Source organism: Falco cherrug, chromosome 16 (assembly GCF_023634085.1).
Source record: "Falco cherrug isolate bFalChe1 chromosome 16, bFalChe1.pri, whole genome shotgun sequence".
Classification (NCBI taxonomy): Eukaryota; Metazoa; Chordata; class Aves; order Falconiformes; family Falconidae; genus Falco; species Falco cherrug.
This window is the reverse complement of record NC_073712.1, coordinates 8,419,478-8,447,010: the sequence shown is the minus strand read 5'-3', so window position 1 is coordinate 8,447,010 and position 27,533 is coordinate 8,419,478. Positions and strand designations below refer to the sequence as shown.

Here is a 27,533-nt window from a genome sequence, read left to right as displayed (position 1 = left end):
GACCTCCCTGCCACCACCGGGGAACCGCCTCTGCTCTGAGGCCAGGTCAGGTCTGAAAGTGCGTGGCGAGATGGGGATTCATGCAGACAGGGCCACTGTTTCATCGCTTCCTAAGTAAGGTCATCAGCAATTTATCTTTAGACATGATGAAGCAAATGGCGTGCGTGGGAGAGCACAAACGTCCCTCTCCTGCTAAAGGACAGAGATGTACATATGACTTACGGTCACAGACTGCAAAACTCTCGGCAGGGATTTTCTGGTTAGGGAGAAAGCCCCCTCTGTCCTCCACCTCTGTGCTGGGGGACGGACACTCCATGGACAGCTGGGCTTGGACCCACCGGTGGCATGTATAGGATTTACAAAGGTGGGTTTTCTAAGGGGCTTATAGCTTTTATTGTTCCCACATCTCTGAACAGGGTAGATGAGAAAGAAAAGTGATTTTCCATCTGTCTGCAAAGGACTGTTACATTCTCATTCACACATAAAGCGTATCTAGCAGAGAATGTTACAGACTCAATGACAATATTCTACAAATGTTAATATGGTTTTTAATTGGAAGAAATAATAGCTTACTGCTGCACGCTTGGCAGACCGCTCTCTGTAGCTACTTGATCCTACCCCCTTTCTAAGACAGAAGGGAAAATATTGCAATTCTGCATTGCAGTCAGGATTTATTTTAAGTAGTTGTGGTGCTCAGCTGACACAGATGGTAACCCTCTGGTTATCCTTGGGACAGCAGAGGCAGAGCCACCGCCCCTGCACCGCGGGTCCTGCTGACTCCCTGCCGTGGTAGGGGGTATCCAGAGCCCTGGCACATCCTGGTCCTTTGGGGGGGCAGGACTTCGGAGCCCTCCTTTCAGCACAGACCCAAGCCTGTGTGCTGGGCTCTTTGGTGCAAGCCCTGGGGCACACCCCAGGGCAGGGGGATGCCTTGGGGCTGGTGCCACCCTTGGGTGCGATGTGTGCAGAAGGTGAAGCAGCAAACCTGGGTGCTCTGCAAGCTGCTGCGAGTGCCTTGGAGCAGCTCGGTCCTTCTCGCTGTATGACACAGCTCTGAGGTGGGGAGTTTCACTGTGCTGCTTTGCCTTGTGAAACAGGTGAACAAATAAACTCAAACTCAGCCAAATATAAATGCTAAACGCTGGTGGCAGCAAACGACTTCCATTGCTTAAGTCAGCCCCGCGGGTCGGGCTGCACGGCCTCTCCGGGGCTTGGTCCATCGCCAAGTTCTGCTGAAGTTAATGAGGGCCTGTGCGCACAAGGATATCGGGAAAATAATCTGAATTAACATTTAAATGGATTAGTCAAATTGCATTAAATACCTTTGTAGACACTTTTGTTTAGAATTAAGGTGGACTAACTTGATTTTTTAGAACTTTTTTAAAACTTTAATTTAAAAATACTTTAATTCCAAGTAACACCATCTAAATGGAAGCTCAAAGAAATTTAGCCAAACTGCTTGAAATTTCCACCTTGATTATTCGGGTGAATCTCCCTGAGCACGCAGAGCAGATTCTGGGGGACCCCTCTGTTGCCTGTGTGGGGTGGGACCCCCCATGGGACCCCCCCTGCTGCGAGGCTGGGACACTTGGCAGCGTCCTCCCCATCTCATCCCAAGAAACCTCCCGGGAAGGGGCTGCTCTGATCAAGCCTCTGAGCCCCAGCCGCTGCTGCGGGATGGGGTTCCTGGCTCCCCCAGCTATCAGACCCTTGGCCAGCTCTCGGCTCACCTCCGGAGGGGCTGGCGGCTCACACAGGTGGCCAGGTCTGCTGGATGGTTTGCACCCAAGCTTCCCACCCATGCCGCTGGGCATTCGCGAGAAGAGTAAGGATGGGAGGTTCAAGAAAGTGAGCCAACAGCCCCCTTGTTGGGAAGCTCTTCTGGTGCCAACTGGCAGCATCTCTGCTGGCAGAGGAGGAGACTCTGGCTGCTGCCCACAGCTGCCGACATGGCTCTCCTGAGCTTTTCCACCTGCTTTAATTTGCCGCCGTGCACACATTTCTGCTGCTGCTTTCCTGCTGGCTCCCCGCTTGGCAAACCTAACCTCTGCCATGCTGCAGGGGCGCGGGCTTGCAGACCCTGCTCCTGTGCAGGATTCCTGGCTTAAGCTACGGCAGAGCCACCACTGGAGAACAGCATTCAATCAACGGTGAATCGATCCTGCCTGCTCTTTGCACTCCAGCCACTCTGTTTACATCTTTCCCTGGGTTTTTCCTCCTTGTTTCTACCTTTGGCACATCTCTGGGGCATGGCTTTGCTTCCAGTGGAGCTGGGAGGGCAGACAGTGACTGCTGGTGCTTCCCCAGGATCCTCCGCCGGCCCCCAAGCCCCTTGCTGGCAGCAAGGCTGGGTGCTGAGCCTGCCAGGCTCCATGTTGAGAAAACGTCTGGTTTTCAGGAGCCCGACTCAGGGATTTAATCTCTTTCTTCATTTGTGTGGGAAACAGAAGCAAAGGGAGCAGGAGAAATCCCATCACAGCCGCCAAGGCACTTGGGGTAATTAGGGTAATGGCTGGTGTTGGCAAACTTCAGTTAATCTGTTTGCAGCCAACCCCCCGGCACCGCAGCTTTGCCCAAAATGTCTCTGTGTCCTTCTTACCGGTGGTGTCTGGGGCAAGGGATGGAGAAGGGCCGTGGAGACCATCCTTGGGAAAAGGCAAAACACTGAGGACACAGGGCTTGCTCTGTCCAGAGACCATCCTCAGCTACTTCCTCGCCCACCCACAACACCGTTCATCCTGGGGGAAGAGCGGGCAGGAGAAGTGTGGAAAAAGAGAATTCTGTATTAATTCAGGGCACAATCAGCATCAGGAAGCAGCTCGGCAGAGCCGTCCTCGCCCCCATCATCACCCCCAGCCCCGGCCCTCCCCCCTCGGCACAGACTGTGCCCCGTGGCCACCCGCCAGGGCGCCAGCGTGCAAAGCAGCACCACCGGGGGGGTCTTAGAGAAATACGGTGTTGGCTGGAAGCTGATGTCAGCTGATGTGATTTTCAAGGACGGAGGAAGATAATTCCTGCCCAGCTTCACTTGCTGCACAGAACGGAAAGGACAGCCGTGCAGCCCTACCCCTTTTTGGAAGAATTACAATGCAGCTAAAGTATTTTTAGTAAGACCTTAATTAAATAGTCAAAATATTTCAGGCTGATGTTCATCAGCAAGTAAATTCAGAATACAGGACAAGAAAAGCAGCTGTGCATTATTTTTCTGAGTAATTATTTTTGAATCTCTGTGGTACAGAGTGTGGGGGGAAAAAAAGTAAATTATACAGAAAACGCGTTCAAGAAGATTTTAGTGTTATTACAAACCTTCATTATAATGTATGATCAAGCATGTAAGTGAAAATCTTAGGACCCGTGGGTAACATATTGATTCTGGCCGACATTAAAATTTCTATTTGATGCTTAAGCAAAATCTAATCTGACTTCTGATTTTGCAAAATATTTTAGGGTAATTAGACATGTTTGTGCTTTATTGATTCTTAAAATGAACATAAGCACGTGGGGAATTGCTAACGCTCCGGATTAAAGAAAACGAGACTCCTTGCTTTGGGAGAGTTCCTGCAATTAAATCACCTTCTGCTAATATGGCCCTCGTTATTCTGGATGGAAATGAATGCAGGAAAAGCTAAGGGAGTTTAAAATAATAATGATCATAAAAGCGAAGCTTTAGGGTTTAAATGAAAGTTTGGTTTCTTGTACTTCTGCTGATGGTTCCCACAGGCCTTTGGATAAATTTCTCATCTGGAGGAGAAAACCCCAAACAGCCCCAGAGCGTGGGGGGAGGCAGAGCAGCGGCTTCGCCACCGTCTCCCTGTTTGCCTGTGCCTTTAATCACTTTGCAGCATGGGGTGGCACCCCCAGACCCGCTGCCTACTGACACTGCACCTCCCCTTTGCCTTTTGCGATAAGCGAGAGGACGCCAGGATGCCGGGTGTGTGAGAGCATCATGCCAGCACCACTCAGGCAGCAGCCGCCGGGCTGCCCCCAGCAAACCCCACGCTGAAGGAATCGACCTGAAGGGACTGTCAGAAATCACCTCGGAGAGGTCAGCCCAGAGCAAGCACTGAGGGCAGGAGCGGCACCAAGAGCCCGATGCACCGAGCTGCCATCCTCACCCAGATTGTCGCCGTGCTGTGCTCACCGAGGGAGGAGACCACCCCACCAGAGACCAGCCAAGCCAACCCATCCTCGAGCTACAGGAGCATCTACCGCTCTGTTAATTTTTGCTGCCTTTTCCCCAAGCGTTTTGGAAGACAGGCCAGCATGCGAAGCTCAGGCAGAAATCGATGACAGCTCTGCAGAGCTGCCTCTCCCGAGGGAGGAGCAGAGACCTGCCTCACTGCATCCACGGCTCCGCAGCCCGCAGGCGGCATCTCTGCTGCACCGAATGTCACCGGCTTTCCCCTTCGCTGTTCCCATGCCGGGCTGAAGGAAAGCCAAGGGTCAGCAGGTCTGGGTCCTTAGTCACGCTGAGCTTGTCTGCACTACTGCTCACACGAGATCTCCAGGGCATTTGTGAAAGAAAACGCCTTATTGGTTGTTTTATACACGATGATGCTTCAGACCTGGATTATCCTCACCCTGTAGCTGGAAAAAGCAGGTGCTGGGGAGCCTGGCAGGCTGTGGGGAGCAGCAGGGCTGAGCCAGGCGGATGGACGCTGAACCCAGGGTCAGGCCTGGAGTCAATGGACATTTCATTAAGGCTGGGAGAGGCTTGTCTCCAGTTTGCTTATTAATATGATTACAAATAATCTTTCATCTCGGAGACAGAGGACTGGTTATTACCCTGCCTGTGAGTCACAGCGCTGCATAGAGGTGATTTGTATTTTCTCCTCTTTAGTGAGCACATAGATATATATTTTAGCCAGTGCTGTGAACTCCAGATGAAACATTTTGGACAGAAAATCAATAGAAGGACATGTGTATTCCCACCCTGAGCTACAGCAGCACAGAGTGTGCCTCCATCTGCTTCCACGCTGCATTTATCCACCAGTCCTCACATCCCGTGGTGCTTCATCAGGTTTGCATCCAGCATAAAGTGAACTCGGAAAGCCACAGATTTTAAAGCCAGAAAGTGCCATTGCAGTCACCTAGTCTGGTCTCTCGCAGATCAGGCACAGGATGGCCTGGAATAACGTGTCCCGATTTAACTGACTGCCTCGGAAGGGTAAGTCTCGCCAGGGTCCAGGCTCCCTCATCCCAGGGGGTACAATGGCATTAAACTTGGTGCTTGGAAACCTGGTGTACCGAGGACTGTGCAGGGTGGTGGCATGTGGCTCTGCTGCAGGATGCAGGTGGGGCCGTGCGCTGTGGAAGCACCCACAGCCACTGTGGGCATCCTCATGCAGCAGCAGCAGCATCTCGTCGCTCTCCACTGAGCCCATGGGATGTGGCAGCTGGCCTCGAGGGCTGGAGGCTGCAGATCCAGCCCAGCCTCACTGAGGTGGCAGCCTGGACCTGGGAGTACAGAGGACAAGGCGCCCCTGGGAGCGAGACCCATATCCACTTTGCAAGGTACATGATGTAAGCACCGGGTGCCTGCAAGGGTGTGAAGCCTGCTCGAAATGCACAAAAGGACAGGAGTTCAACTGCTTTGAACAGATGGCTGAGTAACACTGGCTGCTGGAGCCTGCAGGTCCCCAGCAGGGCCTTGCTGTTATCATTTACTGCGCTTGCGATTTTTCATGGTGATGCAGAGACACGCACACACGTGAGCGTGCACACAGCACCCAGCTACACGCGACTGCAAGGGGCGGCTGTGCCCCCCCGTCGCCTGCCCCTTGCTGTCACTGCAGGTTAAATGAAGTAATAAATAAGCAATAAGCAGAGATAAGTGTCTGATTTATTGGGGAGCTCAAAGGAAAAGATGAGCAAAAGCAAGGTCACATCCACGGTTAAGCACATCCCTAACACAGCGCTCTCCTCTCTTCTCCTCCCCTTCTGCTCCCGCCAGGTCTGGGAAGCACCAAAACTGAATTTCTATCTGCACCTCTCGCTTCAGCTACCTTTGCCATTTCCAAACCAGCCCATTCGCTCCAAATCCAGGCAGTTTGTCTTAATGCACTGCCAGCACACCGCGCCACTGCGGGATGATGGCCGTGCGGCTCCTGGGCTCTCCTGTAGCGTGGCAACAAGTGCTAAGCAACACGGAGTTTGCAATCGGGAGTTGGGCCTGGCTTTTTTCTGGTGAGGGACCACTTACTCAGGAGCGAACCTCTATACAAGACACTGCCCCTCTGTGGGGCTGACAGCAGGACTACTCATCTGAACTTGCTTGAAGGGGATGCTCATTAGAAAAAAATATAGAAAAAAAATATATGTGTCCTCACTCTGACAGGCAACATGTCAATAAGGGAAACCCACTTTAACCCACGCTACGCTGACTGGGGTGCTTCATCAGGATTAGAGCTTGTGATTTTCACCTCACAGCTTCTCAAGGGAAGAGGCTGCTTGGCCAAAATGGGGTCCCCGCGCAGGGCAGTTCCTCTCCCTGCAGGACCCCAACCAGCACCAGCACCGGGCTCCCAGGACCCGCTCGCAAGGGAGACGGCAGTGCCCACGCATCCCTCCTGCTCCCTGGGTGGGATCCCGGGATGCTGGGTCCTGTCAGGGTGGTCCCGGGTGGCAGCAGGGCCCCCGGCAGCTCCCCTGCCTGCTGCAGACCCATCGTACGGAGCCCTGAGCTGCACTTAATGTCAGGACATCACTGCAGAGCAAGGAAGAAGGAAAACTTCCATCTGGCAGGAAGGCAGCTGCCTTGCCTCCTGGCCAGGAAAATGTACATGGGAAAAAAGCAGTGCCTGAAAGTTATCTGGGAAGACAGACTGCTATCTCCTGTCTTTTTGCTCTCTGTCATTACCCGCAGCACTAAATAAAGCCAGGTGGCCCGAGACAGAGGGGTAAAAGCGATGCTTCCACATGACATACTGAATTTTCTGTCATTTGGTACTGAATAAGTCATGGCAGATTTAAAAGCAGTGCGATTGCTGAAAAAATAACCTTAATAAAGTGGGTATAAATAACTGTACAGCAGTATGTCTGTGTGTTGGGATTGTTTATGCAGGTAAAATTTAATAGCAGAGGTGTGACCACATTTATAACAGAGTAATCAGTATGTAATTTCACAAAACCAGTGTGTTTGCTCACAGGAGACAACCTTAATGTCTTTTAAGAAGAGTCATTAGATTTAAGTAATAGCCAGCACCCAAGTACTCGATCAGGCAGGTATAGAACAAATCAACTTTTATTGTCAGACAAAAGGTAGAAAACCCAATTCCTCGGAAGCTAATAAAAATTTTATAATTTTTTTTTTTTTTTAGTCAAATAAGCATAGGCTTTATTACTTTGTAGACATCTTCATAAAACCTGGACCAAACCTAATCTAGACGAAAACAACAGCTGTGAGGCACAATGTATTTGACCAAGATGGATGCCTCAGAGGTATGATATTCATTAGCTCACTAATTCCAAATGGTAAACAAGGTTTAATTAATTTTGATTTCAAGCTACAATGTCCTGTTGGTCATACATCGGTGTGCGCCTGGGATGCGGCATTAATAACTGAACGTACAGCTGCTGTAGGTGTGAGTGTCTTCTGAATAATTTTGCATGTTCTGTGATGTTTCTGCTGGGAGGAGTTTCAGGGACAGAAGAGGGGCAGCACTAATCTCCTAATTTTGCTCTTTTGCAAGAGCATTGCTGGGTGTCAACAGCTAGCAATACAGCTTCAATGAGGATTTTCCCCGATTAATGACTATAGAGTATACTTGGATGTATGTAAGTAGAAACTAAATGCCTAATTCGCTAATTTTATGTCTAATGTGTGCATTCAGTGACAGGGGCTACATTTGCAATGTGAGATATTTGCATAAGCTGTACCGGTTCTCTGGTGTGTTGTCCTCAATAACTTCTATTGTTAATCTTTAAAACAGAGTTTAGAGGAAGCAGTTATCAATGCTTCATTGCAAAGCATCTTGACCTAAAGCCCCAGTAAAGCCCCAGTTTTAGAGAATGAACACATACTCAGCCAGCAAATTTACATATGCAAACACTCACTTCTGTAGCCATTTACACATCTGCGTGTTCAGCTTCCCAGTTTAATATCCAGCTGCACACACAAATTAGGCTGCTTTTGCATGTGCAGCTTGTTAAAAAAGTTAATCCTTTCTTAGTTTTGAGTTGACCCCTTGGTAAAAGCTACGCTCCTAGCAGTCGGTCCCAGCTCTGCAAACCTGCCTGCAGCCACCAGATCTTATTTTTCTACATTGATATTACTGTTTTCTGCATGGTGACTGCTATTCATTTGTGCTGGTGTAAGTGAAAAGGGATTAGGTGCTGCGGTCCATGAAGATATTGCACCTTATCTCCTTTTTAGAGTCGGAGCTCAGCTGACCACACAGCCTCACCCCTTTGCTCCCTGCCTGTCTCACAGCAAGCGCGCATCCCATTTTGTCACTACTACGGTACATTCCTGGAGCCCCAGCAGCCTTGTTTAAGGGAAAGAAAATAACTGTTTAAATGGGATACTTCACCTCCAGCAAGGAATTGCTACAAACCTTCTGCTAAAACAGTATCTTGAATTACTCCCTGTCCTTCATTGCCAAAGATTCCCCAAGTGTTTCTTTTACAACCAAGTAAGAATTACCTTCATCCTCAAAATAAGATGGTTATTTCCATACTCTGCCTGAGTGACATGCACGATAGCTCCAAAGACAGATAGATCCATGATAGATAGATCTCTGATAGACACAAAGTTCTTTCTCTGCATTTAAATGAGCCACACTGACTTCCATCAGGTTTTCTGTTCTCACAGGGAAAAAAGAACAGACACAGCCCGCGATGGCGTGATGTGCAAACTGCGATTGCTGCACCAACACTCCACGTTTGCCAGGGTCTTTCCAGTACCCACCATTTCCCTTCTCACAGCTGCCCAGGTGCTGCTCTCCGCAGGGTAGAGCCTGCAGTTTTGTTAGGTGGGACAATGGTGGCTGGCACATGGGTCCCTGCCGGAGCCTTGCCAGCCTGCCGCACCCCAGACAAATGCTGTCAATAACAAACCTTTAATTGATGGATTTGAGGGAGCCTCCCAATGGGAAACATTTACTCAAGAGGTATCTAAACAAAGTCAAAAGCCTGAAAAATCAGATCTGTGTTGCTGACATCAGTGACCTGAGAGAAAAACACTCTTGCAGACAAAAATCAGATACAAAATGAAGATACACAGAAATAACAACAAAGCAGAAGGCGCTGCGGAGTGCCTCCGTGGTAATGCATGCCTTTAGCTTTCCAGGCGTCTCAAGGAGGGCTGCTTTCCTCCCGGAATCATCCGTCATGTCTCTGCCCGCACAAACAAACCAAGTATCAGCAGCAAGAATGCCCTTCAAGGACAAGTGCTTATGTGGAAATGCATACCATAATTACCATGATAAATGCCGTGCTAGGTAAGTGAGGAGCAGCAGCACACCGTACGAGGTGCGAGCTGTGCATGCACCATACTGAACCGCATCTCTCCTCAAGTCCCCCACCACACTGGGCTACACACAGCTCGCCTTGGCCCCGCATCCCCCATCCCCACCACCACCGCTCCCGTTCCAGCAAGCCCCTGCTCGCTGGGCTGAGCCCAGGCGTCCCACCGCCCGTGTCCCTCTGACCACCCTGTTGCACTCCCCCCAGCTGCATCCATTACACTTCTGATGCAAAACCTGGAATCTGTGGAACTTATGGAAAGACAAGGGGCAGGGGGGAGCACTGGAAAGGCCTGTGCTCATCGGGGTGCCATGGGCTGCCATTAAAAACCCCCAAAGACAGACCTTTATAACCCCCTTGCCATACCCATGGAGATCAGAACATTGCTTTGCATTTCTGGCAGAAACCCCAAAAGAAGGATTCTCCATTTTTTTAGGAAAACCTGGAACACCCCAGCCAGGACACCGAAGGGCTGAGGATGTGCACATCTGGCATAACCCCCCTCGTTGTCTCTCCATGCCGTTACCTCTGCTGTGCTTCCACTTGAGAAAGTTCCACTTGTGCCCATGAGACTCTGGGGACCTGGAAAGCTTAGTGCAGCGCTCTCCAGAGAGAGGTTCCAGGGCGAAAGGAAATCTGTCACTGAGCTGCTACTCAGATGAGCTGCGGAAATACCCGGCCCTTCAGTGGGAAGGGGAGCAGAAGCAGGGCACAGTTTCACTGCAGAACATCTGGCCCAGCTGCAAGCAGCGCTGGAGGCTGGGGACAGTAGTTCGGAGAGGGGAAGGACGGCCACAAGGCACAGCTGAGCCCTCCGTGGGTTTCAGCTCCCCAAGGATAATTCCTAGAAATAAAGCTTACAACTGACATCTGACTTTACCATCATCTTTCCTGCTGTGCAAGAGTCCCTGCTACACGTATTTTGGAATTTGGGTTTGGCACACGTGCTGCTTGGCAGCTGCAGCAGCTGGGCCCAGCGGCAGTCACCCCTCCAACAAATGGCACCTTGCACTGAGATGGATGCGAGTACCTCCTTTGCATGGGTGCCCTCACGCTCACAAGTAGCTGTTCTCAGGAGATGCTTGGAAAGCCACCGTGAACCCCGAAACTGGGCTCTCCAGTGTGACCGCTGGCCAAGAACATGTGTTGATGGAGCTAGTTATAAAGGAACCTGCCAAATGATGATGTTCTGCTTCTAAGGGTTCTCATTTCTCTTGCGATTTTTTTTTCATATTTATATTTATTAGTAAGTTTTTGTTCTATAAATCTCAGAACTCTTGGAGAACCTGCCCAGGCATCCCTGCTAAGCCATGGTGCCGGTACCCAGGCAGCAAGCCCGGTGCTGGCCAGGAGAGGGGTCCCGTGTGGAGGCAGAGCCACCAGCTTCCCCTGCATGAGCTCCTGCCTTGGGTGGGTGCTGCTGGTGGGCAGCGGGTGCTGCCCGGCTGTGCAGGGGACGGTCCCTCCTGCACCGCACCACTGCTGGGGGTGCTGCACCCCAACGCTCCCTAACAAGAAGCAGCAGCCGTAGATCTATACCCACTCCTCTATTTGCATCACAGCAATATTAGTATTATTGGTGATAATTACATTTCAAACAGTGACCAAGTGAACTCTAGGCTGCAAAGGCCGTGTCTGAGTTCATCAGGTGCCAAAAGCAGTTCTGGTTAATAACTGTCTCTCTGTGCTGCTCCATGAAACACCGGCAGCACCAGATGCCTCAGCCGGCAGTGGAACCTCTTTGGGCTGGTGCCTGGCGCAGACAAGCAGGGGGGGTCGGTGTGAAGGGCGTCTTATCAGGGCCTCTGCCATCTCGCTCATGTTTGGAAATGTCAGCACTGCTTCATTGCTACTGACACAAGAACTGCTTTTCTAACATGAATCACTGGTCATGGGCAGAAAAAATGACGCCGAGACAGTCTGATTTATTACTAGTATAAAGAAACACTGTGCCAGGATTACAGCAAGGAATTTCATTTCAATGGGCACGGTGGAAAGAACGATTTTGATATTTTTTTCCCTCTGAAGATCTAAACCTGTAACTGGATCTTTCCACCCTGAGGCAGATTTCACAGTGGCGGTATTAGGCTTGTAAACCATCTCACCTCTGCTCCGCAACATGAATGGAAAACAAACCCCCCGTGCGCAGCCCTGGAGCCTGGCAGCAGCCACAGCAGCGGCAGGACGGGGCTGCCCCAGCCCCTCCACCCGTTCACACGAGATGCCCAGCAGTTAACAGTGATTTTCCCTTACTACTGCTCAGCACTGTGGTGTGTCACAGATGCCGGTGTCCCGTTCCTGCCAACACGTGCAAATCAAGTCTCACCGCCCAATTCCATGTTAAACAGACCCAGCTCTGCAGCACAGGGTGGCTTAAGTGAAAACAGAGGAAAGGAACAGGCTTTGTACCAAACTTTCCTGGATGGATCATTAAAATGTCAGAGTACGTGACTTGCTTAAGCATTTCAGCATTAATTGCATGACTAGTGCATTTATCTCTGCGTACTGCAGCTCTGTTACTGGGGGGGTGTGTGTGTGATGCACTGCACACACCCATCACGAACACACCATGGAGGGGCTTGGCTCCAAGTGGCCGTGGAAGTGTTTACTGTCACCTCTGAGTGACACTAGGACACGCACTTGTTTGGTACTCGTGAACTGGAAATGTATTTAATTCAGGCTCGAGGCAAAGTCATGGCTCACAGCCCTTTAGTGTGCTGCTGAATTTGAAACCAGCTTGCAAAACTGTTCCCAAAATAACCTTGTGAGTGTCTTTTATCCAGAGAACTGTATAAAATATTTTTGTTCAAGGACAGAGGTGCAAAGAATTTAAATGCTAACACTTGCCCTGGAGAGAGGGGGCAGGTTTTGGGGACTCTTTCCAACATGACTCAGTACTGGGGCCCAGGAGGGCTGTGGCCATTGGGTGGCAAAGACCGAGTGCGGGCGCGCTCAGGCTCGTCCTTGCCTTGGTAAGACGTGCTCAACTCTGCGGCAGGGTTACCGTCCCACCATGAGAAAAACCTATCAGAATGTATAAAAAACCCAAACAACTTTTCTATGGGGTTCCTTTTACCACCACTGCATAAACCCGTTTGATTACCCGCACACAAAAGCTAAGAGGAGGCTCCTGCTGCGCGGTGGAGCCACCCTCACCAAATCCCTCCCCGGGGCACGAACGGCATTGCAGCCAGGGCTGGACTATTCGCCTTGCATGTGGTTCGCCAGCAACCTGCCGCATGGTTATACACAGGGAAATTTTGTTGACAAATAACCAGAGCTGAAAACATGCTTTAACAAAGCACAACAAGAATATGCTGTATTCAGTTCCCCCCCATCACAGACCTAAACACATGCACTTACAGAACGATGATGATTTGGGTAATCATGGCTAGATAAATAAGGTGGAAACTTTGCATACCTTATGCAAAAGAATTTGCTAGCTTCAAGATTTCAAGTTTCATTTTAAAATAACCAAGTTATTGGAATGAAGCCTATACCCCAAACCCATAGCTTTACGTTTCCAAGTGCTATGGCCATAATGCAATATTGAATGTGTTTGTCTTCTTCAGACTATCATCTTATTAGTTGCCGTGTTTAACAATCTACTTTCAGCTAACATCTAACACAATACACAGAAGAACTGAAACACACTAAAAAAGAAAATTGATTCACTTGCATGCCCCTCTGCCTGGTTTCTTCATTTGCCTATTAACAGCCCATTGTGCAATTAATTATGTACAATTTCAGGTACAATCCTTGTACCTCTATGGAAGAGAACTGATAAAGTTCTGCAGACATTTCCAGCCTGGAGGCATTATTTCTCCTCCTGAGCCATGCTGCAGGTTTCTGCCGGGACCTGGGTCTCACGCAGCAGCTTGGAGAACACAATAGCACCAAGGAACATGCAGGACAAAAAATGGTTTGCTTAAAATATTCAGGACAGTCCTGATGAATAATGGATACATCCATAGAAAAAGGGCTCAACCACACACAAAACAATGGTTAAATTAATCAGGTACTTTAACAGCGAGGAGTAATTTGACATCTCATGTCTCACTGGCGCTACTTCCACAGCTTTCCTCCAAGCAGACTAGCTTATTCGCATCACTGCAGGCTGGAGTTTCTTAATGCAAGGCTTTTAATTATCCTTAGATCAATACTTCTCATCAGCCCAGAGAACAACCTTCCCCTCCCAGCACAAGCCATGGAGTCAGAGGTACACCCTCGCCATGCGTTACTCAGATCCACCTTCACGTGGAGCAGTGGCAGGGAGGGAGTAACTGTCCTGTGCTTTAGAAGAGCCACCGGCCAGGCTGGGGATGCCACCCCCCCTCAGACGCAGCCCCCCCAGCCTGCAGCACTCCGCTGCCATTGCAAGGTGCGTCTGCAGGAGGTGGCTGCGTCCTCCAGCCTGGATGCAGATGGTGAAAAATAGCTCTAAGGAGCCGCTCCCGCTGTAGCCCAAGTGAAATACAGGGAGTGCTAACGACACCGTTATTGTTCACGTTGAGAGGGACTTTAATTATTTACAAACCTCCCAATGAGATGCTCAGCGTGCCTGGCACATGCTCTTTCTCCCTCTTGCTCTCTTTTCCACCTCTCTCTGAAAACAGACGCATCCTCCCATGTGGATATGGGCGCTGCTGTACCATTTCCCCGTGCCCAGAGCACACCCCAGCCACATCCCGCGTGCCCAGTGCTGGCAGGTCCCTGCCCTGTGCCTGGCCCAGCTGCCACCCCACCACCCAAGGAGCAATCGGAGCTAATGAGTTTGGCCCTGGGCAACCACCTCCCTCACTTGGTTATTTTCATTTTTTTTTGGAGCCTTTCAGCCCAGGGTGTTTGTTGCTCCTCCAGCATCAACAACATTAACAAGCTCTGACATCTCATAAATTTCCCTTGGTAAAACAAAGAGAAACAAATAGGAAAACAAGTTTCAGCAGTACAGGGGCTTTGGTGTTTTGAATTTTTTCCTTCCTTTTCCATATATTGGATTTTGTTGTGAGCAGCCCTTTTTATCCTTCTGGTGCCTCAGTGCTGCAGCCAAACTGTCCTGGACAGTGTGATGCGAGCTAGAACATAACTATTTTGGCTTTGGGTAGAAAATGCTGAGATAAAATGAGTTCAGATTAAAAAAAAACCACAAAAAAACAGTTAGACCCAATCCAAGCCCGACCATGAATAAAACTTATGAGCTCAGAAACAATAGGGTTGATCTCCTTTCTTTTAATTTTCACCTTCTTCCAGAGATGAACAAGTGAAGCTAGACGAAAAGCAGAAAGTTAGTGTCTCTTCTGCCGTGTTCTGCCTTGGCACAAGCCTCTGCCGAGCCGGGGGGGGGGGGAGGCGCTCAGCCCCACTGCAGACATGCTGGGGGGCTGGGGAAGGAGTCGGCTGCTGGTGGGGGCTCTGCAGCTGGACAAGCATCACCCACCGCAGCCGCTCCAGCTCGTGCGCCTCCACTTCCCCTTTTAAAAAACATGTAGTAATAACTTGTATGAATAATAAAAGTCTTTGCTAATGCTTAGTTTAGGAAGTCAGAAATTAGAAGTCTGACCTGGTGATCGCTGCTACAAGGACTTTGTTAGAGCAGCTTCTGCTGTGGCAGCCCTGGGCCCCCTCGACACTTTCCTCCTCGCTCTCTGTAATGCTTTGCCAGTGCTCAAAATACAAATTGGCTTGCTTTAGGAAATGAGAAATCTCTTGCCTCTAAGCCCAGCTTCTGCTCATAGAGTGGGAATGTAGCAACTGTAGACACACAGGATTTTCCCTTTCAATCAAGTCTGGAAGCGCAGCTCTTCCGAGGTGCTATTACAAACTCCAGAAGGATGAAGCAACGGGCTACGAGCCATTCTCTTTTCCATGCAATTGATTTTCCCTAAATACATATCTCTGAACGTCTCGGAGACACTTGAGCAGGGATCTCTTGCAAAGCTCATTTTGTAACCAGGAGCTGGATGTGGCACTGCAGCAAGACAAGCACAAACTCCATCCTCCCTGGGCTTGCAGGCAGCATCTCTGATCAGAGACTCCGAAGGACCCAGCTCCTTCTGAGCACTTTTAAAAATTATATTTATCCCTGTGCAAAGGGAGACTCAGCTGGTGACTTCCAGCAAGGGCACAAACCACAATGTTAATGAAGACAGCCAAAACAGACTTTTATCGAACCTTGTCACTACCTGGACACAGGTCCCCAGGTTGGTTGTTTTTTCCAGCTACCTCCCCATCAATATAACATATAAACTATCACTACAATAATGCTACTGGGAGGGAATGTGAGGTGGAAGAGAGAAACTAATTTTTCAAAAATAAAATTATTTAGTAGCAACACTGAACATGGGAAATGGCATTTTGGACTCCAGCATCTGCTGCTTTAAACAAGGCAAAATATTTTCCTTGGGGGTCTGGGTCCTTGAAGCGCTGAAGCTCCCAGCTGTGTCCTCTACATTTTGTGGCATCATAAATATCAGGAGCTATGGTGCCTTGCAGCAAGCACGCTGCACATTGCTGAGCTGGTTTGAATTTAATATGAATTTAATATTAGCATCCAATAGTGCTACAGCAACCGTCAGGAGGCAGCTCTGTATTTATCCTGTTTTGCTTTCTGCCTTTTCCTTTTCCTCATGCTCTCTGCCTACAGAGAAATAACAGTTACAAACACCATTTCGGTGCCCAGCCCCTCCCAGAGCCCAGGAGAGCCCTGCTGATGGCTGGTGGGATGAGAGTTTGCCCCACGGAGTAAAGTGGTGGCAGCAGGGACTGAATAGGAATTTTCTTCCATCTCTATCCAACGGGCTTCGAGGTAGCTGTGGACAGTTCATCCCTTCTCTGCTGTGCAGGCTGGTCGTGGGACTTGCCCGGAGCCTTGGATGGGTCGCAGATGCACGGCGCCGGGATGCTGCCTGCTGTTCCAGAGGTAGAGGGCTGGGTCACCAGCTTCCACAAGATGTGGGGAAGCAGGAGGGCACTCAGCCTCCTTGGGCCCAGACAGATCAGCACTGGACTTTATGGTGCAGGAGCAGAGCAAGAAGAGTTTTCCAGTTCAATTTCTTGCAATAACACCCAGGTGTCCAAAAGACACCTTGGAAAGGCAGGCAATGAATCTCCCAAGTTGTCAAGCTTTTGGAGAACATTTGGAAATTGTTTTGCTGTCACTCTCTAGTATTTTGAAATGGAAACATTTCTTTGGTAATTAAATACTTTTTATTTATCCAGTACTAGAAGTTTAAAAAAACTATTTCAGATCTTGGATATTTGAAAAGTATTGGAGACTTCAACTCCTTAGTTTGCTTTTCATTGGGAAAAATCATCAGCATCTTAACAGCTCTGGAACAGTCCTGCCCCCAACATGCAGAGCCAGCTGTAGCAGCTGAATTAGAACATCATCATGGAGTTGCTGGGCTGTGCTCTCAAAGGAAGACAACATTTTTTTGAACTTCAAAACCCCCTGTGTATTACTGCTCTCACCGCAATTACACTTTGCATTCACAAACGCACTTATACCTCTTTTTTTGCTCATTTACCCTCATATTCTGTTTTACAGACCTTCAGTCTGGGGCTTGCTTGGGGCTCTACTGACGGTATTTGATTTGGCACCACTACACTGCACGCGAGAAAAAAAACCAACCCCACGAGCCCTGATCACTCCCACATTTACTGGCACGCTGCTGCTGCTTTGGTGCAACATGTATTTAATACCAAGGTAAAGTTGTGCCACATTTTAGTCGAGGGAAAGGCATCAGATGTGTTGCATCCCTGCCAGGGGAGGCAGCTGCACAGAGCTGCTATGGCAGGATGGACCAGAGCTGTGGGATTCAGGTCGCTGCCTCTTCAGGAAATCACAGGATCTTCAGTTTTATGTCTGAACAAGAAAAAAAACCCAAACAAAAAAGCCTAACAAATCCAAACCCCACAACCAGTCCAGCAGTTTGACTTGGCGGCTGCTGCTCTTTGCATGCTCAGAGCCCAATGGGTTAATCGCCTGATCCTCTCCTTATTTATCTGCAGCTGGTTTGCTACAAACGAAGAAAAATAATACATACTACATCACCCATCATCATATATCACATTAATATAATAGTAGAGGGTGTCTGCAGATCTACTGCAGGCATAACTGTTTGTTATGAATCTTGTTACCCCTGAGATCAGTGCATTTCTTGAGGTAACGCAATTTAGGGAGAAAAGTTTATTTCTCACTGGTCCAGCACAAATAAAATCTGCATTCCATCTATGAAAACTTTTTGTTGAATGCTTTATATTACGCTACAAAAAGGAAAACAATATATCCAGCGAAGAAATCCCATTGCGTGAAGATCAGAAATGAAACCACCAGCCCTGTAAACTGTGATTTATCGATCAGCAGAACCCCAGGACAGCTCCACTTTGACTTGTCCTGTGTTTTTATGAGCACACTAAAAGCAAACATTTCACAGCACAATCATGAATCCTGATGCTTGGGAGACAGACAGTACATCTCTGTCAGTTATATGGGTTCAGATAATAAAACGATCTGAAATAGCACATCTGATTAAAAAGAATAAAACCCCATGTACATCAAGAAAAAGCAGTGGAGACTGGCGGTACGGTACTGCTCAAAGGAGCAGAAAAGTGATGGATCTGCAGAGAAAATACCGAAGAGTTTATCATTAAGTACCATGCCTGAGAACACGAATATAATTACAATTTTAATGTAAATGATGCACTCTATACAGATCAGAGCTCGTGTCAGAAGTCTGCCACCTTATCCCAGGCATTTAGCCTGCCTGTTATTTAACCAGCAATATTCACGTGGGAAGAAACTGGTAAAGCAATTCCTGGGTGAACAGTAATTGGTTTGAACATGATTTCTCTTACCCCTAGGGAGGCTGAAGTCACAAATAAGATAAGGCACATTTTGCAATTAATTCCCATGTAATTGTTTAATGTGCAAAGGGAACACGAGCACCGACAGATTGTTTCTCCCATCTTTGTTTGGAAGGGGACCTGCGCTGGAGGGATACAGGATGGAAGTGCCTGGGAATCAGACCCAGCCTGGATCAAGAGGAGCCGTGTAACCACGGGATCAGCCCCCACGGCCGCGCATTGCGCAGCAGCAAGCCTGTCACAGGCAGCAAGATGGTTCCTTTTGCAGAAGAACAATTTTGATGGCAATTTTTATTTCCTGACAGAAGAAACTGAGCTTATAGTCAGAGACTGGAGGTAAGAATGGAAAACATTTCTCCATGTGTTAGTGTGCTTACAGCAGTGCAAAAATCCAGTCTCTCCACCCATGGAGCAGAGCCTGTGTTGGCTGAAGATGCTCTTGCCCCCTCTCGGAGGGCATTGCCCCAGGGCAGTCAGCAGCACGGAGCAGGTACAGCAGCCTGGGCTCTCAGCCCAGCCCCTGAGCCCAAAGCCCTTCCTCGAAGGCCGTGTCCACGCGCTGGCCAGATACTGGGCACGGGAAGGGGAGTGCAGCGAGCAAGAGCCACCACGTGTGCCTTTCTGAAGCCATAAGCCCACGAGGCCCTGTATCTTCTTATGTCAAGGCCAGTGGAAACAAGCAGAGCAGCAGTGGATATTTGTAGCCAGATATAATTATGTTTGCAGATAATAAACATGGCTGTTTGGAAGGAAGCACTGCCCACGTGAACTTCATATGTTCTTAACGTCACACAGAGGGTACAGATACACTGCTAGGCATCTCTTTAAATCCTTCCCCCGGGCAAGCACTACTGAGTGACATGTCCCTCTCCACAAGCATCTCCTTCAGTTCGACATCTCCTGTCTTCAAGGAGGTTGGCTCTGCCAGTGCTCTTGGACCGAGGATGCAAGCGAGGACCTGTGCACGGTCTGTCGGGTAGCTGCAGCCTTGCCCATCTGCTCCAGTGGCTCTCTGCCTGCCCAAGTCCATCAGGCTGCTCTGCTAAAGAATAATGCCAATCAAAATAGGATTAAATGGGCAGCTGGTGAGAGAGAGCAAAAGTCACCTCTCCTGCCGGGAGTCCCCAGCGCACTGCTTCCACATGCCTCCTGCCTGCCAGCGCTCGCCAACCCTTGCTGCAGGCACAGAGCTGGGCACTGCTGCCAGGAGGACAGGTTGCAGCATGCTGGCTGCCAGGGAGAGCAATTAAAACCCCTTGGTTTGTCAACACTTACGCAACATGAGAACATTATTCTTTGGCACTTCATCTTAAAGTAAAAGCCCCACAGAGGGTAATGGCACAGGGAAGCACTGGCACCTGCTGCTGACCATCGGGAAGAGCTGGGCTTGTGTCAGTAGCAGTGCCTTGGAGTCATCTCCAGGGGTTTGGCTCCTTTGGTAGTGATGGAAAGTGCCTGCCAGTACCCACCGAGACCTCGTACAAGGGGTCATAGCAGCCTCTTAGGAGGGCTCTTCATGCAAAGGAGGATGAAGCCAGCAGAGCAGGTAGTAAGCAGAGAAGGCAGGACAGATGGAGCAGCAGTGGCAGCTACTCAGGAAAGCAGAGAGTTAGCTGCCCAAAGCTAAATAAAGAGAGAAAGGCTGCTCTTGCTTCTGTCAGAAGCCTGTGCTTGTTGCTGTCCCATAAGCATGGCACCAGGTCAACACAAGCAGCCCTCCCGCCCCACGGGTCCGAGCTTTTGAAGGCTGCTTCACTGGGAACCAAGACCACCCTCCCCCCTTCCTTGCTGCCCTTGCAATGTGCGCTGGGGTGGAGACATCAGCCACAGCAAACCTGTCTGAGAGCAGCCTGTTGCATCTGTGTCCTGTCACAAATTGACCCTAGGAACACTCAAGAAACTCCTGTTTTAATATGCCCTTGAGAGGCTTCCCAGGGCATCCCCCGAGACCCAGCCCTGCTGCTGCTGGCTTCTTTCTGCAAAGGAGCCAAAGACATCCCTGACGGAGCTGAGCCCAACCCCAGTGCATTACTGCAGCGGGGGTGGGGGTGGGGGAGGGTTGGAGGTGCCAGGCCACTCGTTTGATGTGATCAGGTGGAGAAACTGATTCATTACCCAGGGGTTTGCTTTCTCAGGTACTCCGGCCACTTTTCCTCTCTTCAGTGCTCACATCTTTCAGATCATGGCTGGCATTTATGTCTCCTTAGCCTGCGCTCTAACCAGATCATACATCTTTACACGCTCCAGCTTTCCCCTTAAGCCTCTATGTTTCTTCATTTCAAAAAATGATATCGCTCCTGTAAGTATTGTTGGATAAGAAATGTCAAATGCAAATTGAGCTCAGATGCAAAATTTGACAAAAAGAAATGACAAGTCAGATATAGGTAAAAGTGATCCCTGAGGCCACTTCTCACCCTGGAAAGGCGTTGGGAAGGGCAGGCAGCTCAAGAAGCACCAGCAACAGACTAGAACACCAGCAGAGGCTGAAGAAGCAATGAAACGTGAGTACACATATGCACAGCAGCAAGGCCCTAAGGGGAAGGGGGGAAGGATGGGGCTTTTTTCCTCGACTCTCAGAACCACTTGCTGGCTTTGCCAAGAGCAGATAAATTGATACAAACCAAAAAGATTTGAGAAGGAGCTCTGCATAAGGCAGCTTTGGCATTATTAAGCTTATCTTGGGAGCAGACAGAAAACAAGGGACAGAATGTCAATTAATTTGAGTGCAAGAATTCCCTGGCATGGCAACTCGAGGAAAGCAGGGGAGCAGCACAGATGGCAGTGTCAGAAGGAAATGGATTTTTCTGTAGAGACCCAGGAACTTGAGGCCCTTTTCATTTCTATTTGTTTAAGGATTCTGTTCAGCGTAGAACAATTTGGGCTGGATGAATGCTGTCTTACAGAGCAATAATTGGCGCTCTGAACAAAGAGGAAAACTCTCTATGAACAAAGCCAGCATGGGCTGAGCAGTGCTGGAAGGTGAATGGCCTCATCCAGCATTGCCTCTGCCATGCAGGCTGCAGCAGGGCTGAGACCAGCTCCCAGCAAAACTGTCCTCCTCTTGTTCCTCTAAATGTTGTAATTGGCATTACTGCTGCACGGGGCCGGGGGACCTGGGGCTGGGCACAGCCCTCGCACCGCGGTGTGGAAAGTGCTTGGCTTGACTTTGAACTTGATCTATAGCACGATCTTGGGTTCAGGCCATAGAGGAGCTCACAAATAATGCATGTCTTGCTGCCTGGCACTGCAGGTAATTGATCAGCTGGGAATTGCACAGGCACATCTAGGATGAACTCATTTAATGTACTCCCAACTCACCTCTGTGTAACCACTGTAGCTTCAGAAACGCTGTTTGCATCTGGAATGCACATCAGTGACAGAAGCCAGCTAAAGCTCATTTTGGTCATCATCATTAAATCCAAGAGAACAAAGAGAATCCTCTGCTTTGATTTTTTTCCTGCTTATACACTGAATTTGGTGCTTGTGACAACGGCCAGGTATTGCAGTTATGCTTTGCACTGCGAGGCAGGTACAGCCTGAATCCCTGGTGCTGGGCCACCCTCCTTGGGGGCAAGGGGCAGGGAAGACGGATGAGGCTGTGGGCTGTGACCTGGTTGTTCATCGACCAGGGTCTCCCTGCTGGTCCTGCTCATCACTCTCCCTGGCATAGCTGCCGACTGACCTGCTAGTCAGAGCACAGTAGCCAAACCCTCTGAACTTGTGCTTTTGCATGCGCCGCTCTGCACTAGAGCCGGCACGGCTGCCCCAGGGACCACAGCCTCGGTTGGGGCTGGTACATCAGTCAGCCACAGGCACCAGCCTCAGCCCTGGCACGCTCCTCCGAAGCTACAAGTGCCACAGAAAAGCTTGAATGCTGTGGCCACGTGTCCTGAGGCAGGCCCAGAGCGTGGCAAAGCACACGCCGGGGCTCTCCACCCGGCTCCACACATGGCAGAGCTCAGCCCTCGCTCACAGCGGGAAGGCCAGCGAGCACCATCCTGCTCCCCATGCAGGCTCCAGAGCTTTTTGAGCCAGCTCCATCTGCACGATGTTTGGCACTGCAGAGCCCTCATTTATTTCAAAGCCTCAGGTGCTGCTGTAATGCAATTTCTAACAATAAACTCTTTGAGAATACAGATACATCCAAAATAGAGAGCAGCATTTAACCCCGACACGCTTTCCTGATCACGCACAGCTCCCTTCCCTCCCACCCCATCAGCTTTCCTCCTCTTGCTGCGTAACCGCTTCTGCTAATCACAGTCCCTTGGTGCATGGAGTAAAGTCCTCTCTTAGTTCCTCCCAGTTTGGAAGCCCTCCGGGCAACATGTTAACATTTCCTTTATCATTCTCACTTGATTTCTGTAGAACATGTATTTATGCAGCTTTTCCCTGGAGGATCATTCTGAGCAGCGACACTATATATTTACACTTAACATGCTCTTTAAGGAACTTGCTATCCTTGCAACATGCTCGTGCGTGCACAGAGATGCTCCTGGAGGAGCAGAGCTACCACAAGATAATTTCTCTTAAACTGCTCAGAATAAGCATAGGCCAAATGGCTCAGCATCTGCGAGGGGCAAGAGGGAAAATGGGTCTGGCCCCATCTGCCTGCACCTAGCCTGCCTCGGCAGGGTCACAGCCGGGGACAGCCTTCCATGGGGTAGAGGGGAAAGCATCCTGATGGCAAAGCCAAGACACAAGCAGATCTTCACAAGGTCTTGGTGATTCGCCACACCATGAGAGACATCCCAGCCGTGAAAGCGGGCAGATTGCTCAGTGCGGCACACAGGGCATCGTGGGATCGCACCACGACATCTGGAAGGGCAGCCTGGATACTCTGCAGGGCTCGGGAGCAGGCGTCTGCTGTCTAAGTATGTCTGGAAAGCGAGGCTTTCTACCAGCTAGCCAGAAGCCAGGTCAAAATCTTCTATGAATAAAGCAGCAGATAAACTCCACTCCTAAGGAATTTTCATTCCCAATAAACTTGACACACTGTTTTCTCTTAGTTGTATTAATAGTTCCACACTGATAGTATGATCCTTCCCAGGAAAAGCAGGGAAGCAGCGCTGCCGTCTCAAACCTCCCTGCCATGAAGTCAGCTTTTACACACACACGAGCCATCAGGAATGACACCTTTGAGTGACGGATTCCCACAGGGAGCGCTTTGTGCTGCACTGGGAACGATGCCTGCCAGATTAACGCAGCCTCCGCTCCCTGCAGGCTCAGAGATGCCCTGGCCCATGGATCATCTGATGGGGTTTTCCTCCCAGCCCTATCTCCTTCCAAGCTGCAGCCAAGCAGCTGTCACAGCACAAAATTGTTACAAGATCACTTGGGGTCTGAGCCATCTCTTTTGGTATCTGTGCTGATGTATTGTAAATGAAATCTAAGTGAGCATGAAGCTGGACCACCAGCTCTTTTCTGCACCGCTCCCCGATGCTCTTCACAAGACTGTATGGCCACAGCATGCAGAAAACTTGTAGTTGATGACCTGGCCATGAGGCTCAAGGGAAGGTTCCTGCAGATGATGATTCAGCAAAACCCTGATAAAGCACCATGTGTGCCTCGTGCTGTCCCACCTGCCGCTCCCCCAGGCACAGCCCGCTCTCCATCACCGTTTTCTACTCCCAACTTCAAAGATGCTTTTCTCCTGTCACAGTAAGGTTCTGTGAGTTTTTGTTCCTGTTCCTTGTTTAGGCCCTACATGTCTGGTGGGGGAAATTTTAATTAAAAGCTGTTCTGCTTTTATGTCCAACATGCTTCAATGGGCAATACATCTTTCTGATGCTGGAATTGCCTACTTAGTATTTCTTACACCCTCTAAGCAGCTGGTGCAAGGCAGCACTCAAATTAGGATAGGGAGCTGGATGGAAACCACATGGTGTGGCTCAAAATCCTCTGCATCTCCATTAATGCTACTAATTATAGCAGTGGCTAGATTCCAGCCGATGCCTTGGGAAAATGAGACTCTAGGCCTAGAGATTAGGGAAAACATGCTAAAAATCTATCCAGACATCTCCTCGCAGGTAGCTTGCCATCTTCTACGAGCAGCGTTTCGTTTAGAGACACGGGAAAGCATCTCAAAGGATTGTTCCTCTGCAGAGCAGAGGAGAGATTTCACAGACGAGGAGGAAGCATCCTCCCAAGTTTACATGCCCTCAGCCCCGGCCGTGAGATGTACGGAACCAGCTCAGCTGCAACACCCTGGGTCAGCACGGGCTGTTCTCAGCTCACGGGTGACACCAGAACACGGTCCGGATCACACCTTTTCCTCTTGGATTAAAAAGAAAGGTCTTGTCACTTCTGGATAACGCGGTTTACCATGCTGCCTTGGTTTGTGGTCTGCGCAGGGAACGATTGCCCACAGCACTGAAGGGCATACATACAGTTTGGCAGAAGAGAAAAATGCCAGGGAATGGAAGAGAATAAGAGGAAAAGCACTTGCCCGAGCTTCCGGGCTGCGGCTCTCCTTGCGGGTCAGTTTGCTGGCTGCAAAACCCAGGCAGCAACCCCTCCCTTGCAAGGGAAGGCAGCTTTCCCCCCACGCCCTTATGGAGGGCTGGGAAAGGCTTTGGGCTTTACTTGCTGCTGCTTTAACTGCTGGCATCTTGCAAGACCCAGCAAATCCTGGCTAAGGCCAAAGAAATTGCATTTTTGTCCTGTCTTTTATCAAGTGAAATGTTAACAGTAAGCTGCAAAACAGATTCTTTGTCCCTTTATGAAATCAGCCTGCACAGCCACAAAGTTCCTTCTCCTTTATCGATCTGCAGGTCGCTGCCTGAGCTTTCAGGAGCCCCCACACTGGACCCGAGGTTCGCCCAGCCACCGACGATGCATCAAATGCCATTACAGGTGGAAATATTGTCAGGCCGTGTACAGGAGCATATACATTTAAGCTGAGAAACTACTTAATAAATTCAGACCAACACTTTGTGACATTTCCCACAAGACTTTAGTGCTGTTTACAAATTCCAAAGAACACCCCGAGTCATTGCTGGCACAGACTTATGATTTATTTCAAAGAAAAATGGGTCAGAGTGTGTGGGTCTGTGTTTAATGTGAAAAGGGATTTGGAAATGAAAAGTCAACTGGCATGAAAGATTGCAGGGCAAATGTAAAAGCAGTAAAGCGTGTGGGTGGTCTCTGAGCATGTAATAGGATATTTGTAAGGAAAAGAAACACGCAGGATTGTAAGCTTTAATAAAACAGTTTCTTTTTACCCAATCAATAACATAATTGTAATTTTCCAAAGCAAATTGCCTCTTAACTCCCTTTTCTCAAGGAGAGAGTGGCACAAATGGGACAAGGACTGAGAAATTACTGAAGCAGCAAGCATGCACACGTGTGCGTGACACCCCCAGCCCCAAGGCCGAGGTCCTGCTCACAGCAGGAGCCCCAGGATGCAGCAGAGCAGAGCCCGAGCAACCCCCAAGCAGAGGAGGGTCTCCTGCCCCATCACAGATGTCCATCACTTTCCTGCGCTTGCCAAAGGATGTTTGGAGCAGCCCAGTGCTCCGAGATGCAGTTGTGCTGGGAGAGGCAAGGGCTCAGTATGTCAGGAAAGGGCTTGGCAGGAGATGAACGGGGAATGCAGCAGTATATTGGGGCGGTTGAGGGGTTACAGGTCTCTGGGAGGTGGGGGATTGTGGCATCAAGGTGCAGCTGGTGTGTGGTTCCAGAGCCCAGTGAGGGGGGAGAAGGACCCACAGGGACGGAGCAGACTGTGGCAGGACAGAAAAATAATTGATTCAAAGTGCGGATAGCGGCAGGCTGTTACTTCTATCCAAGAAGACTAGCTGCCCAACAAACTTCCTGAATCCACCCAGTAGCATGAACACCCAAATTACATTCCTAGCTGCTTTGTCAGAAGTTCCAGTGTATCATGCTGAAAACTAATTAATCATTATACAACTCCCTAGTATGAAGCTAAGCCCCACCTTCTGTTTCAACACTTACACAGTATTAAGCACAATTTTTCAAAATTCAGCAGAAACACTTGAAGATAAAAGGGCGACAGGAGTATCTGTGACTGCATCGCCATTCTTTAGCAGCTCTCGCTGTTCAATATAAAATAGAAGGCACCGCATTTTAATTGCTATAGATGAGCATAAAGAGGGTCAGGCACCAAGTACATCTTTGGCTCAGACTCATTACTGGGCTCCATCTCTTTTGCCTCACAAGGGTGATTTCCTTCACACTGCTATTTGTATGCGCATCAGCACCAAATGGAGAGGATTATACAGGTGTGGGGGGTCTGTTCATTTTCATTTTTGCTTTTAGGAAAAAAAAAAACCCACTTTCCATAAGAGGGAAACATAATAGCTGTCAGGCAGTTTGTACTTGAATCAAGCAATAAATAGCAGCACAAGGACTGATGCTCAGGTTGGGATCGAAGTAGCTCAGAATGGACGAAAGGTAACCCCAGCAGACCATGACGCTCAGATTAGAGGCATTAACATGCAACAAAATGCAGTAATAAAGGTCAGAAGCCCTGTCACCGACACAGGGACACACTGCCTCACAGGAGGGGAAGGCAGACTCCCCAGCCCAGCCTAGGCTGCTGCTGGGCCAGATACTGACAGGGCCAGGGGGACCACGGCAGCAGGCTGGCAGCGCAGCACACAGCGGAGGATCCTTCCCTCTCCTCCACCAAGCTAGCACAAGCTGAAGAGCAAGAACCACCTTTCTCAGCATGCGCCTGTGCAGCACCAAGCACACTTGGACTGTACCCACAGGAGGAGCTTCCCTCTCTCCTTTTCATAACAGAGACATTCCAGTGCTAATTACTGAATACTTAGATATTCTTGTACTAATGAAGATTCCCATCCTCTCCACGCACGCAGTAAACCATGACGCAAATACGCTGCTCGGCACATGCACTAATGGGCGCTAAACAGAGCGCACCTAAGACCAAGCAACAAGCAACCCAAGCTAAGGGAAGCATCCCTTAGCCCAACGCACTGCTGACACACACCAGCTCCCAAACATGTTCCTTGCCACACTGAACTGGGAGAAAAACATGAGGAAGCCTTCAGGAATTTGTATTAAAAAAAAAAAAAATAGTAGAAAAAAACCAACTACTCACAGGCTAAGCAAGCAACAAGTCCACCCTGCACCATCCTTCTCCCTCCAAAGCCTACCCCAGGGCTGCCTGTGCTGCCAGTTTTACTTCCTCTGGAGAAGCAGGTGGCTTCAGTAAGCCT

The 27,533-nt window shown here is 49.4% G+C and overlaps 1 long non-coding RNA gene across 1 annotated transcript in view; it reads right to left on the bottom strand.

Annotated features, from left to right (window-relative positions):
* LOC114018078 (uncharacterized) overlaps nt 1-27,533 on the bottom strand; it is a 181,550-nt gene that overhangs the window by 6,072 nt on the left and 147,945 nt on the right. The window contains exon 3 of the long non-coding RNA XR_003563496.2: nt 2,600-2,738. This is a non-coding gene — a long non-coding RNA (uncharacterized LOC114018078). The remainder of the gene's footprint in view (nt 1-2,599; nt 2,739-27,533) is intronic.